The 14123-nt window shown below is 43.7% G+C and overlaps 1 protein-coding gene across 1 annotated transcript in view; it reads right to left on the bottom strand.

Moving 5' to 3' along the window:
• Positions 1 to 2535: 2535 nt before the first annotated feature.
• DOK7 (docking protein 7) overlaps positions 2536 to 14123 on the bottom strand; it is a 160207-nt gene continuing 148619 nt past the window's right edge. Inside the window, exon 13 of the mRNA XM_074951771.1 lies at positions 2536 to 2557. The gene's annotated coding sequence lies outside the window, so the exon portion shown is untranslated. The remainder of the gene's footprint in view (positions 2558 to 14123) is intronic.

Consider the following 14123-nt stretch of genomic DNA (forward strand, 5'->3'; position numbering starts at 1 on the left):
TATAAGCTGTTTGCAGACAATTTACAAACCAAAGAGGAGGATGAATGAGGAAGAGCTTCGCTACGTGAATTATTTGCTTTGACTTATTCACTCAGCTTTTGTTGTAATTGATTTATACACTGGAATGTACATAACAGTGCTTAGTGTATGTTGTAAATTGGTTCTAATGAAGATGAACTGAAACTTTGCCCTGCTGCTCAATATTTATTTCAGATCACTAAATCGTAATGGCTCTCTTGAGGTGAACATTATCTGTCTAATGTTAATTGGCAGAGCCTATGAAATCTGATAGTAGAGTGAGGGCTGCATATCTGATTGCTATTCTCACCACATTGGACACATAAATTCTGAAGTCAAACAGAATGATTAAGTAATGGCGCTTTCTACTGGACAGGGAGGCTCCATGGCTGAGGGCAGCTCACTGGACCTCCCAGGCTATATAGCCAGAGAGATTGTTCCCCATTCTGAGGCAGGAATGGCCTTAGAGACAGACTATTCCTTTCTTTGCCTACATACTTATAGGGCCACCGTAAAGTACTATGGGATCTGAGTGCCTATGCCTGCACTGGCTCCAAATGGCCTTCAGGGACCCCCTCTTCTCCAGCTGTTTCACTGTCTTCCTGGCCCCTTCTCCCTATCTGCAACTTCCTCCTCTCTTTCCGCAGCTAAAAGGGACTCAGCTGGCTCTGTCTGGCTTGAGTCTAGACCTGGCAGAGGGGGCTTCACCTGGATTAGTGTCCTCAGCTTGGCTAGCAAGCTTAGTAACTCTCTCCTTTTATAGGAGGAATAATGATCCTCCGCCTGTGACTGTCACCCTGGAGATGGGAACACAGCCCACTCACTCTAAGTGTGTCTGTGTGTGTCTGATGGGGCAGTGCATATGAGGGAAGGGCAAGTGTCACTTTGCAGGCCCTGAAGAGGGCTAGGGGTCAAAATGTGTGACACTGCTGTGAACATAACAATGCCTACACGTGCGAGTGAAATGGAAAACATAATATTCTTTCTGGAAGGCTACAATATAATACTATTTTCTTTCTTAAAACTCAGAACCTTAAGATACAAGAACCCCAAACCAGATACAGCAGGTGACTCCCTAAAGCAGAGAGGCACAACTCAATCCACCTTGCTCTAGGCTGGCTCTTTGCAGACTGACTATGATTGCATGCTTCCCTACACAGCACCCAACCCTGCAAGCAGGACCAGGAAACCCCTTCCCAATTTAAAGCGATAGCTTGTCATTTTAACAGTTTTTCATACACCACAAGTATGAGGACAGTACCAACATAAGGCTGATATTTACTAGGCCTGATATGTTTCAAACTTAGATGATACAACTAAGCTGTTACAGATCCAGTGCCTAGTTAGCGTTCATAGGCCCCAACCAGCAGAGTAGTTAAGTGCTTTTTAAGCACGTGAATAGTACGAATTACTTCAGAGTAATGAGTCACAGCTTAACATTTAGTGCCGGCTTATGAGCCTTGAGGTATTGAAGCCTTAGTCCACACAACATGCCCTCCACAATTCCAATATGGATCCTTTCTCTTCTTCTCTCCCCCCCCCCAGCCTTTTTGGTTCATTCAGCTCAGTGGACTAAGAATTTCTATTATGAGGTAAAGCAGATCTACACAACTGCACATGGTCATCCATCTTTAAGATAACCCCTTAAAGGTTTACACAACTTCTCAATCCATCTGCCCTGAGAAGTATTTGCTTGTGTACAATGTTTGTCTTCTACACCCCGCATGGTTTTGCATACTTAGACTAAATATAGGTAAAACATTACATTTAATGTTTGAGTAAAGCCTCCCTGCAACAGCGAGAACATTTTTTGTTTTACAGTGGGGGAAAATATCCTTCAGCTCCTCATAAATGGCTTAAAGGATTTTCCTCATAGTTTCCTCTTCTCTCTCCCCCCCCCCCCCAAAAAAAAAGTTCACCTTCAGGCAAAGACCAAGCGCACGGAACTGCAGCCATGATGGTGATGGTTTAGAAAAGTTATAAACAGGGGTAGAGTGGAAAAAGCTTTTCTCCTTAAACTATTACAGTTTCTACTGTTGAACACCCGAAGATAATGGGTCAGTAATCACGGTAAACTCTTGAAGGACACAACACAAATATTTCACTAGCCGTTTATTAATTCAGTTTAATAAACATTTATAGATGTGGTCACCTAAGACGACACCAGAAAAGTCAGGATAGTTAATAGCTGGCTTAGTTTGGCAGGTCACGAGTGTCCTATGCACGGAGGTATTAAAGCAGCAGCATTTTTCCAGTACTGCTCAGGTTTCTGTTGGGAATTGCTTTTATAGCAAGGATTTTCAGCCACCATGTCCTCTAGAAACGTGTCCTCTGGTACAGGTAAAAACACACAGGCATTTGGACCCCATTTTTGGAACCTTGCGGAAACCGTCCATTTGCTTTTGAGTGTCTTCTTCCCATCCCTGGGGCAATGAACAGCTATGTTTGCATCTTGCTGTTTGTTCCCCTGCAGTGTATTCTTTGGATTATCTACTTTACTTCTCTTCCTTTTCTGATTTGTTTTCTTTCTGGATATTGCCTAGGAAAGACATACAAATGAATAAGGTGTGTGCATTTTAACTCCCCGGTTTTTTTTGCTAGTAGGTTTGTCACTTACATTGTTTAATATTAATTATACCACAGTTAATTCTACAGAGAACCATTATTTGCATTCCAACCCTCTTCTTTCCCCCAATAAACAACTTGAAAATCATGCTGCTTTCTTGTTTACCGGTAGCCAGCCCTAAGCAGCAACAGGGACGTTCCTAGCAACAGCCTGGAATAGTAGTGATACAGGGAGAGATCCAGAAGAGTCTCCTATCCCTAGTCAGACTCAGATTATAGCACTGAGATCCACTGCTCCTGAGACATGCTTCTCCACAGGTATGTGGCTCCAGGGGCCTCCTTCCTCCACCAACTACAATGGATAGCAGAAACAGAGCAAGACTTGGTCACTAGCTTGTTATCCTCGTAGACTTTAAGGTCAGAAAGGACCATTGTGATCATCAAGTCAGATCACCTGCACATTGCAGGCCACAAAACCTCACCCACTCCTGAAATACACCCCTAATCTCTGGCTGACTTACTGACATCCTCAAATCATGATTTGAAGATTTCAAGTTACAGTGAATCCACCATTTACACTAGTTTAAACCTGCAAGTGACCGGTGCCCCGTGCTGCCGAGGAAGGTGAAAAAAACCCAGGGTCTTGACCAATCTGACCTGGGGGAAAATTCCTTTCCCACCCCAAAAATGGTGATCATGTGGGCAAGACCCATGAAAGCATTCTCTGTAGTAACTCAGAGCCTTTCCCATCTAGTGTCCTGTGTCTGGCCGTTGGGGATTTTTGCTACTGGCAGTCGCCGGTGGGCCACATGCTATTGTAGGCAGTCTCATCATACCATTCCCTCCATAAACGTATCAAGTTCAGACTTGAAGTCACTTTAGGTTTTTTGCCCCAATTGCTCCCCTTGGAAGGCTGCTCCAGAACTTCACTCCTCTGATGGTTAGAAACCTTCGCCTAATTTCCAGCCTAAAGTTGCTGATGGCCAGTTTATAGCCATTTGTTCTTGGTTCCGCATTGGCGCTTAACTTAAATAACTCCTCTCCCTCCCTGGTATTTTTCCCTTTGATGTGTTTATAGAGAGCAATCATATCTGCCCTCAGACTTCTTTTGGTTAGGCTAAACAAGCCATGCTCTTTGAGTCTCCTCTTATAAGTAGACTTTCCACCATTCGGATCATCCTCATAGCTCTTCTCTGTACCTAGGGCTCCTCGTTGTTTTTGCTGATACAGACTAACATGGCTACCACTCTGAAACCTGTTCCCTGTCTCTGTAATCCCAGTACTTCTTCCCCAACTCCTTTCTACCGTTCCATTCCCCCATCTGCACCCCTTCACGTCATGTCTGTAATTAGGCTGCAAGTTGTTCACGGGAGGGAGCATGTCTTCTTATTTTTACTGTGTGGCACCTGGTACACTGATTGCTGTAAAATTATAAAACTATGATCATTTTTCTCACCCTCAGGATTAGTTAGATTCCCACCTCTAACCATAGTTGTACTTTGCAATCAATGGTTTTGAGAACATGCCCAGCTTAAATCTTCTTCACCTGAATCTCCCCTTTCCTATAAGTGATATTAATAACAAAATACATGTTGTATCACTGCAGAGAGGAGAATACAGCATAAACTGAGCCCTTTAGGTAAAATGAGGCTTTTCCCGTATTCAGAATTTTTCAGTGCAAGTCTGTCAGCAATGACAACCCAGATGGTAACAAAGGACTCCCAAGGTGGATATATCTAGTGTGACTCTTCCCCAGGAAAAGCAATTATTTCAGTTAGGATTAACGATCCCACTTGTTTATCTGCTTTGGTTTTCTACAGTTCTCCATGCCATTGTATCCAAACCCCTCAGCTTTAGGTACAGTCATTTAGAAATAAACCAGCTCCTCCTTTCACTCCAGAATGTTCGCCCTGCAGTTTGTAGAACCCTAAAGTTAGAGAGGCCAGCTCTTAAACCATTTTGAAGGTTGCTCATTGATGATCCCATTCCCCATACATTAGTAACTTGTAAAATATTCTTGTTCCTCTGTGAGATTCTGATTACAACTACTTCAGCAAATAAAACTTAGTTCAGTGTACATTCAGCACTATCAGTCGTACAGATATAGAGGAAGATGTTGTCCATGTTCAAAGGAGTTTCCAACAGGGAGCTAAATATGTAACTCGTACCATCATGGCTAATCCCACGGAGTTAATGTTTATTTGCCTCACGAAAGAAGTGAGTGTTAAGACTCAATTAGAGTAAGAGAAAGAGTTCCCCGTGCAAGCAGAGGCATGGAAGAAGGTGCTGAAGGTTACAAATGGGATATTCAGGAGCGGGGTTGGAAAGGAACATAGGCAGAAAGGGGAATGGGGGGAAATACAGAGATAGGCATGAGTTTTGGATGAGAACTTGAAGTTGATGTGGAAGGTAAGGGAAACCAGTGAAAGGACTCAAAGAGAGGGTGATGTGGTCAAGAGCATATTTTGTAGACAAGAGAGAGATGTGATGCAAGGAGGCAGCATAGCTAAACTTGTACACTAAGCCACATTTGTAAAATCCTTGAAGATTCTTATTGTCATGTCTAATAGCGAAAACCTTCAGTCCAGAAATCACTAGGGTGTTACCACGTTTTGTAGGAGCAAGAGATCCAATTAAAGCAACACATTTAAGGAGTCCTCAACTAAAATCCTGACAAAATGGAGCACAATTATTCTGAGACATGATGCCCAGGAAACCAAGAATGGAACAAGTCGGTCAAACTGGCTTCTCCATTTCATGGCTGAGGTTCCACCCCCCAGGGATCTTTCAGGATGAACAGTTTCAAGCAGTGATCTTTAATAGCTGTATGAGAGAAAATGCAGCTTATCAGACTGAGTCCTAACAGCTGAGGTGCATATTGTGTCACTTGTCAGTTTTCAGAACCTCTTCTCTTGTTACTTTATTAATCTTGGTATTCCAACTTGGGGCAATTATATACTACTTACCTAAACTGACACTGCATTTTTAATTAGGACTTCTTGTCCTAAACTGTTACTTAGTGTTACTGTGCACTTTTAACCATTGTTATGTCTAATCCCAGATGTGGTGGCATTTTAGTGGTAGATAAGACACCTGTGTGCAGGTTGTATATCAGTTTAAGGCCACAATCCTGAAAATACTTATCAGCATACTTAATGTTAAACATGAGTATTCCCACTGATGTTCTATACATCTTGAAACCAATAGGACCACTCATGCTTCACATTTAGCACATAGAATCATAGAAATGTAGGGCTGGAAGGGTCCTTGAGAGGTCATCTAGTCCAGCCCCCTAAGCTTAGGCAGGACCATCCCTGACAGGTGTTGGTCTCACCTGTTCTTAAAAACTTCCAGTGATGGGGATTCCACAACCACCTTAAAAGCTATTCCAGTGCTTAATTATACGTATAGTTAGAAAGATTTTCCTAATGTATAACGTTATGTATAATCTCCCTTCTGCAGATGAAGCCCATTACTTCTTGTCCTACCTTCAGTAGACATAAAGATCAGTTGTCACTGCCAACTTTATAAGAGCCCTTAAAATATTTGAAGACTGTTATCAGATCCCGTCCCACACACTCTTCTTTTCTCAAGAGTAAACATGCCCTGTTTTTTTAACCTTTCCTCATCCACAACTGTTTGCAGGTGAGGACCTAAGCACTATATAAATGTAAGACTATTGTACCTTCAGGAGGATTATCACTTGCATACCTCTGCTCTCTCACTTAAACTACTGGGGTGAAATCTTGGCCTCGTTGACATCAATGGCAAAACTCCCATTGATTTTAATAGGCCCAGTATTTCACCCCAGGAATCTTTATCATCCGCTCTGCAATTATAAAGAGAGAAAGAGACCTTATAAAACATTTACCAAGTGGGGATGAAGGGGAGGATTACATAGAAATGGGTGTTGGATGCACTAAGGGGTAAACAGCAGCTAAATGTGGAATTGCTGGCAGCAAAACAGAGCAAACAACTAGGTAAAGTTTTTTTTAAAATTCATGCCTGTTTTTTCATAAAACAAGGCCTGGTTTAATTACATCAGCCATTTTGATCGCCTTTATGTAAGGGCCCACACCATTTATCAGAGGGTTTTGAACCTAGGACCTTCAGTACTAAAGCACAGACTTCTACCCCTTGAACTAAAGGAATAATTCCCATCAACTAATAGTAATAGAAGTCTGTTATCCTCTATGTGTATTAGAGGGGGTGATGACAGGCTTTACAAGAGTATTACACTAATATTTGATTTTTCTTTCACTACGGAAAAAAATACATAGATCATCAGAAGATCTTCTGCCACACTCCCCGCATGGGGATGCATTTTTAAAACCAAAATTGAAGTTGGCTCCTTCGCCTTGCTGCTTGAGTAGTCTGCGTCCAGAGCCTAGCCAACTACTTTGTTATCCTTAATGCAATGCACTGGAAAGTCTGAATGAAACCTGAAGAACTGGTAATTAATTTGGGTTACATAAGAATCTAAAGAATTGTAAATCTCTTTCAAGAAGATAAAGTCCAACATGATTTTTCTTTCATTAAAAAAAGAGATTTATGCATTCTTTCATGTTTACAAAGCTTACTTATACAGCCAACATCACAAAGGAAAAGCTTAAAAAGCTTTGTGTCACCTGGCTGAACAATTACAACCAAGTAGGACTGAAAGCCGTCATGGCTTAGAGGATGTCTGTGCTATGGATTCCACGTATTAATGCAAGAATGTGTAACTACCTTTCCCAGCAGTGTTTGGTAGGGTTGCCATGCATCCGGTTTTTGACCGGAACGCTGGTCGAAAAAGGACTCTGGTGGCTCTGGTCAGCACTGCTGACTGGGCCACTAAAAGTCCAGTTGGTAGTGCAGAAGGACTAAGGCAGGCTCCCTGCCTGCCCTGGCTCCGCTTGGCTCCCGGAAGCAGCCAGCATATCCGACTCCTAGGCTCAGGGGCGGCCACTGGAGCTTCGTGTAGGGTTGCCAACTTTCTACTTGCAGAAAACCAAACACCCTTGCCCCGCCCCGTTCCACCCTCATCTGAGGCCCTGCCCTGCCCCTTATCCGAGGCCCCATCCCCCATGCACTCCAACTCTCCTCCCTATGTTGCTTGCTCTCCCCACTCTCACTCATTTGCTCATTTTCACCAGGCTGGCTCAGGGGATTGGGGTGCAGGAAGGGGTGACGGCTCCAGCTGGGGGTGTGGGCTCTGGGGTGGGGCCAGAAATGAGGAGTTTAGGGTGCAGGAGGGGGCTCCGGGCTGAGGCTGTGGGTTGGAATGCAAGAGGGGGTGATGGCTCCGGCTGGGGGTGTGGGCTCTGGGGTGGGACCAGGGATGAAGGGTTTGGGACACAAGAGGGGACTCCAGGCTGGGGGATGGAGCCGAGGGGTTTGGAGTATGGGAGGGGGCTCCAAGCTGAGGCAGGGGGTTGGGGTGTGGGAGGGGGTATGGGCTCTGGGCTGGGGGTGAGGGTTCTAGGTGAGGCCAGAAATGAAGGGTTCAGGGTGCGAAGGAGGCTCCAGGCTGGGGCAGGGGGTTGCGGAGAAGGGGTGAGGGCTCTGGCTGGGGGTGCAGAGTCAGTGGTGGGGCTGGAGATGAGGGATTTGGGGTGTTGGAGGGTGCTCTGGGCTGGGACCAAGGGGTTTGGAGGGTGGGAGGGGGATCAGGGCTGGGGCAGGGGGTTGGGGCATGGGAGGGGGGCAGGGATGCAGGCTCCAGGCGGCACTTACCTCAAGCTGTGCCACCAACCGGACTTTTAACGACCCGGTCAGCAGTGCTGACTGGAGCCACCAGACACCTGGCAACCCTAGCTTCGTGCACTGCGCCTGCCCCGAGCGCCAACTCCGCAGCTCCCATTGGCCAGGAACCAATTCACTAGTGTTTGTAAAGAGCTTTGGAATTCACAAAATTTGTCATCCTAAGTTTTTTCACCAAGGTTTGTAAAGCACATTGGAGCAATGTGTTATAGCAATGTATAAAGTATTATTTTATTACTGCTATCGCAGTTTGGGCACCCTGACCCCATTTGACAGGGTAAAAGGTTATAATCGAGTTTGCCTAACACAAATGAAAAGCCTTGTCAAGACATAGGTTGATCAGTCTGAAACCATGTTAGCTGGCCATGTTTCAGCTTAGGAGGGAACACTGCCTGAAACACAGCCCCTTAAACACACCTGGCTAATGGCACCAACCATGTTGGCCGGCACCTTGGCAGGACTTTCCAATCATGTTAAGTAAGCTCAACTGAGCTAACATGATTGAGAAATACACGCTTTTTGCTTGTCAAGATGGGGCTTTGTAGGATCAGCGGGAGACAGATATCACTGTAGATGATACTGCTGAAATGAGAAGGCACTTGTAATGTGTAGTGTGTAGAAAAGGGGCACAGGCACACATTTCACCGAGTGAGGGGTTAGTCATATCCAGCCTGCCCTGCATACCTTTTTGATCAGCTGCTGCTGAGGCTTGCTTCTCCATCTCTTCCCTTCCAGTGAGTGAGGGTATAAGGCACTAAAGTCGTCCTCAATCTCTTCCTTTCCTTTTACATCTTCCTGTCTTTCCACAACCTTAGAGAAACTGCTGCTTCCTCTTCTTTTATCCTGTCTCTCCATAGTCTATAGGCCCGCCTTTACATCTACCCTCTTAACTTCTCCTCACTCTCAACTGAACAATTAAGGAAAAATTGGCTTTGTTCTAATGGTATCATGAAGTGAGCTGTTAAACAGAGAAAGCAACAGAGAACATACGCAAAGTGATTATGGATGGCTGCTGCTGTCAGTGTGGGGGTTGAGAGAAAGGAGAATAAATATAGGATCTTCTTATTTTGTTCCTTGTGAACCTGTCTCTCTAATTCCTGTTGCTACAACAACTTCAAAATCCCATGGCAACAAAATTCATACAATCTAGAACACAGGGACCCATTCAAGAGAAATGATCTAGAAAAGGTTTTAACATCGATGGCGTTATTCCCAGTTTGCACCAATTTGTAAATGAGATCAGGATCTGGGCCCCAGTGAGTTTCTGAGCACTGGTGCAGAGTTTCTAAGCAATCTCAACCCTCACTAATGTCAATGGGAGCTGAGGGCATTATATTTCCAGAAGTGCTCAGTACCTCGTAAGATCAGTCCATAACTGTCTGAGAAGAGACTTGTTGCACTCAAGTTGTTTGTTTTTTTTTTCTGTAACTTTTACCTGTGAAAATCAAAAGTAGCTCTTCTGGAGTAGATGAGTTACACCAGTGTAAAGCTAATGTAGGTGACAGGAATCATCCCCTGGGAATCTATAGAACTGCTGATGGATCTCTGGCGTAAACAAAAAGCCACAGTAATTTCAAGCTCCATTAGAAACAGATTTTTAAAAATCTTCTAAGGAAGCATCTGAAACTATGGAAAGGGAACAAAATTAAAAGTCAAAACACTTAACTGTATATGTTTAAATATAAACACCATGAAGACAAGAAACTCTCCCCAACCCAAAAATTCTGAACCTTGATATGTGGACACATACTCATCAAATATCACACTGAGCATACATACATATGCAATAGCTGTAACAATATCTCCCACACAGCTGAATGCAAAAAGGACCTCAGATGCCACAGTGATGAGCACAGTGTAAAGATAGGTATCTAAGGTGTTTAAGGCCTTGGTCCTAATTTCGAAGCCATTAACAGGCCAGATATCAGCTACAATAAAGACTTCATCTCTAAACTGCCAAGACAATAGCTGTCCTCTGTTCTAATGAAGATCAATACACACAGGACAAAGTGCAAAAGAGTCAGAGATAAAAGATTTTTGGCGAAAAGTAACAGGCTATGGAAATGAATTTTCCAGAGGAGATTAGACTAATCCAGATTTGGTTATCTATCGGTCACACTGAAATAGCTTCCTTTTTGATACAGGTTTCCCATCAGAACCAGATGGATGTTTTCAACAAGAAACACCTCCCTGCTTCTCCCCAACATGCGCTGCCCACACAAAAACAAACCAACAAAAAAACCCTACCCCAATTAAGATTTCTGTAATTAGAAAAGGGAGAAAAGAGCTAAAGATTCCATGAAGTTCACTAGGGACCTTTATTAACCTGCAAAGCGCTCAGACACTATACAGAGATGTGCCGGAACAATAGCCCAAGAAAAAGTAGACAGTGGCTATATCACGTATATCTATACCCAACGAGAGACTGCTGAATTGGAATTAATTTGCAAACTGGACACCATTAAATTAGGCTTGAATAAAGACTGGGAGTGGATGGGTCATTACACAAAGTAAAACTATTTCCCCGTGCTTATTTCCCCTCCCCCCTACTGTTACTCTCACCTTCTTGTCAACTGGGAATTGGTCCTGCTTCGAGCAGGGGGTTGGACTAGATGACCTTCTGGGGTCCCTTCCAACCCTGATATTCTATGATTCTATGAACTGTTGGAAATGGGCCATCCTGATTATCACTACAAAAGGGTTTTTTCTCCTGCTGATAATAGCTCACCTTAATTGATCATTCTCGTTATAGTGTATATATCTTCCTACTGTATTTTCCACTGCATGCATCCGATGAAGTGGGTTTTAGTCCACGAAAGCTTATGCTCAAATAAATTTGTTAGGCTCTAAGTTGCCACAAGTACTCCTCGTTCTTTTTGCTGATACAGACTAACACAGCTACCACTCTGAAACGTATATCTATATCTATCTGTATAATCTATCGAGATAGATGATAGATATGCTGCAAATAAACAGTGATCATATTACCTTTGTGTCTCCAGCCTCACCCATACACACTACATATGCTGAAGAAATTCTCCTATGCTATTTGACAACATTTAGCTTTGCTGCTCTTTTGACATGTTCACAAATGGCACATTTCTCTTGGATGTGTAATTGCCGTTGATGTCTGTGTTTATGAAGTGGATCAGTTGAGGGCATGTGTTGCAGTCTTTCTAAGCAGTTTCGTAGTGTGATTTTCACATTTGGAACTTTTAATTTCATGCATCACAGTTTCACTATCTCTTCAGAAAAACAGTTAGAGCATTTAATAATGTTTTGCCAGATGTATTAAGGAACTGATGAAAATTCGGTGTATAAATATTTACTAGTTGTAGACTGGCTAGTGTCTTTAAAAATCAACACAGCACCACAGGTCTTGCAGACTGTATTCTAATTGCAAAGTATGGATGCTGAAAATGCCACGGGCCCTTCTGCAGGGCTTTACAAAAGAAAAGTTGGAATGAAGGACAATTTATTAGCTCCTGTGAAAAATTTGAGACATGCAAGGACTACTTGAAGAGGAGGCAGATTCAAAGGTGAATCAGATTTGGTAAAATAGAAACCAATCCATACCCAGTCCATCCCTTGTACGGAACCTAAAATGAATACTGTTGTTATTGCTAAAAGAAAAGCTCCGTTGACACTGTCCTGAGTAAGATCTGCTTGAAAATATTATTCAAGTCGCTGAACATAAGCTTCAAAGTCTTCCTCTTTTTCATTAAACTGGAACCCTTCCATTGTACCATTAGACTTTCTTCTTCCTTTCTTTTAATCAGGAAATATGTTCACTTTCTCTGACCTCTTTCCTGTTTTGCAATCCTATGTTCCTTACAGATTTCTCTCATAAGTAACTTTCTGTGTCTAAACTGAGACACAAAAAGATAACTGCCCCGACAGCAGCCAGAGAGTTGCCTATATATTTAAAGGCACAGAACGACACCTTCTGCTAACCCTAACATTGTCCTGTTGTCATTTTAACTGGGGAGTCCAGTGGGACTTACAGAAGGCTGACAGGCTGGCCCTACCACCACAGCTTCTCTATGTACTTATATGGCCATATTAGCTGATTAATGAATTTTTCAAACTGATCAAACATCACTGAATTTATCTTCGAAACATCCCTGTGACTGAGTTAGGAAAGTATTAGCAACCTCCAATTTGCTGATGAGACATAGTTGCCAACATTTTTAAACACAAATACAAGGGATAAATTTCTAAATAAGCCTGGGGGGTTTAAGGCCTGCTTAACACTCAGCCACCTGGGGTTTTAAGTGCATCCTGATGAACTGTACATGCTAACTATATGAATAATCAGTTGTCAAGGCCTGAAAACTGATGCAGTTTTCAACCCATTCTTGTTGTCATGTAGTTTTGCCCCATATAGCAGCATGTTCCTATGTTACTCGTAGCCATCCTTCTCCCAGCCAACCAGAGGTCAGCAACATGTCTATACATGGACACAAGTGTCCGTGGTAAAAATTCTGAGGTCCATGGTAATCTTTAAAAAAATTGAATGAATGAATGACATCCTCCCACACCACACCACAACATCCATCACTAAGTACGGTAATTTTGTCAAGTGTCTGTCGTGCAACATGGTGGTGCCGACCCCTGCAGCCAATCCAGACTTCTTCCACAGGGTGTCTGGGTGATGGCCCTAGCCCCCACTGGTATTTTCAGGAGGTGAAAGCAACCCTGCTGCCCCACCTCTGGAAATTTCAGGGTTAGGATGGAGGGCCTCCAAGCTCTTCCCCACCCTTTCTAGCTGCCTTCCCCAAGCCCTTTGTCTCCTCACTTTGTACCCATCCTGAGATCCCCATTTACCCATGTGTGGCTGTCAGGGTGGCTAAGGAACCCAGAAAACCTTGTTGGATAAGAAGGGGCAGTGGTCAGACCTGATATCTCCCCTCCTTCCCTGCACGGGGAATGATATGGCTAACGCCCTCTGAATAGTCAAGGAGAGGGTTGAAGGCCCTTAGCCGCCCCTCCGTGAGGCAGCAAATGGTAAGTGTGGGCTTTGGGAAGGAGGGAGCTTGCTGTACCCAAAGAGTATTGGAGGGTGCAGAACTGAAGCACTGTCATAAGAACAGATATTTCCACAAGATTTCTGCCATTTCTGTTGGGGTGCTGGAATCAAGAGATGACAGCACAGGCTAGAATCATAGAATAGAATCATAGAATATCAGAGTTGGAAGGGACCTCAGGAGGTCATCTAGTCCAACCCCCTGCTCAAAGCAGGACCAATTCCCATCTAAATCATTCCAGCCAGGGCATATCAAGCCTGACCTTAAAAACTTCTGAGGAAAGAGATTCCACCACCTCCCTAGGTAACGCATTCCAGTGTTTCACCACCCTCCTAGTGAAAAAGCTTTTCCTAATATCCAACCTAAACCTCCCCCACTGCAACTTGAGAGCATTACTCCTTCTTCTGTCATCCGGTACCACTTAGAACAGTCTAGATCCATCCTCTTTGGAACCCCCTTTCAGGTAGTTGAAAGCAGCTATCAAATCCCCCCTCATTCTTCTCCTCCGCAGACTAAACAATCACAGTTCCCTCAGCCTCTCCTCATAAGTCATGTGTTCCAATCCCCTAATCATTTTTGTTGCCCTCTGCTGGACGTTTTCTAATTTTTCCACATCCTTCTTGTAGTGTGGGGCCCAAAACTGGACACAATACTCCAGATGAGGCCTCACCAATGTCGAAAAGAGGGGAACGATCACGTCCCTCGATCTGCTGGCAATGCCCCTACTTATACATCCCAAAATGCCATTGGCCTTCTTGGCAAGAACGGCAC

The sequence above is a fragment of the Natator depressus genome, chromosome 4, assembly GCF_965152275.1.
Source record: "Natator depressus isolate rNatDep1 chromosome 4, rNatDep2.hap1, whole genome shotgun sequence".
NCBI lineage: Eukaryota > Metazoa > Chordata > Testudines > Cheloniidae > Natator > Natator depressus.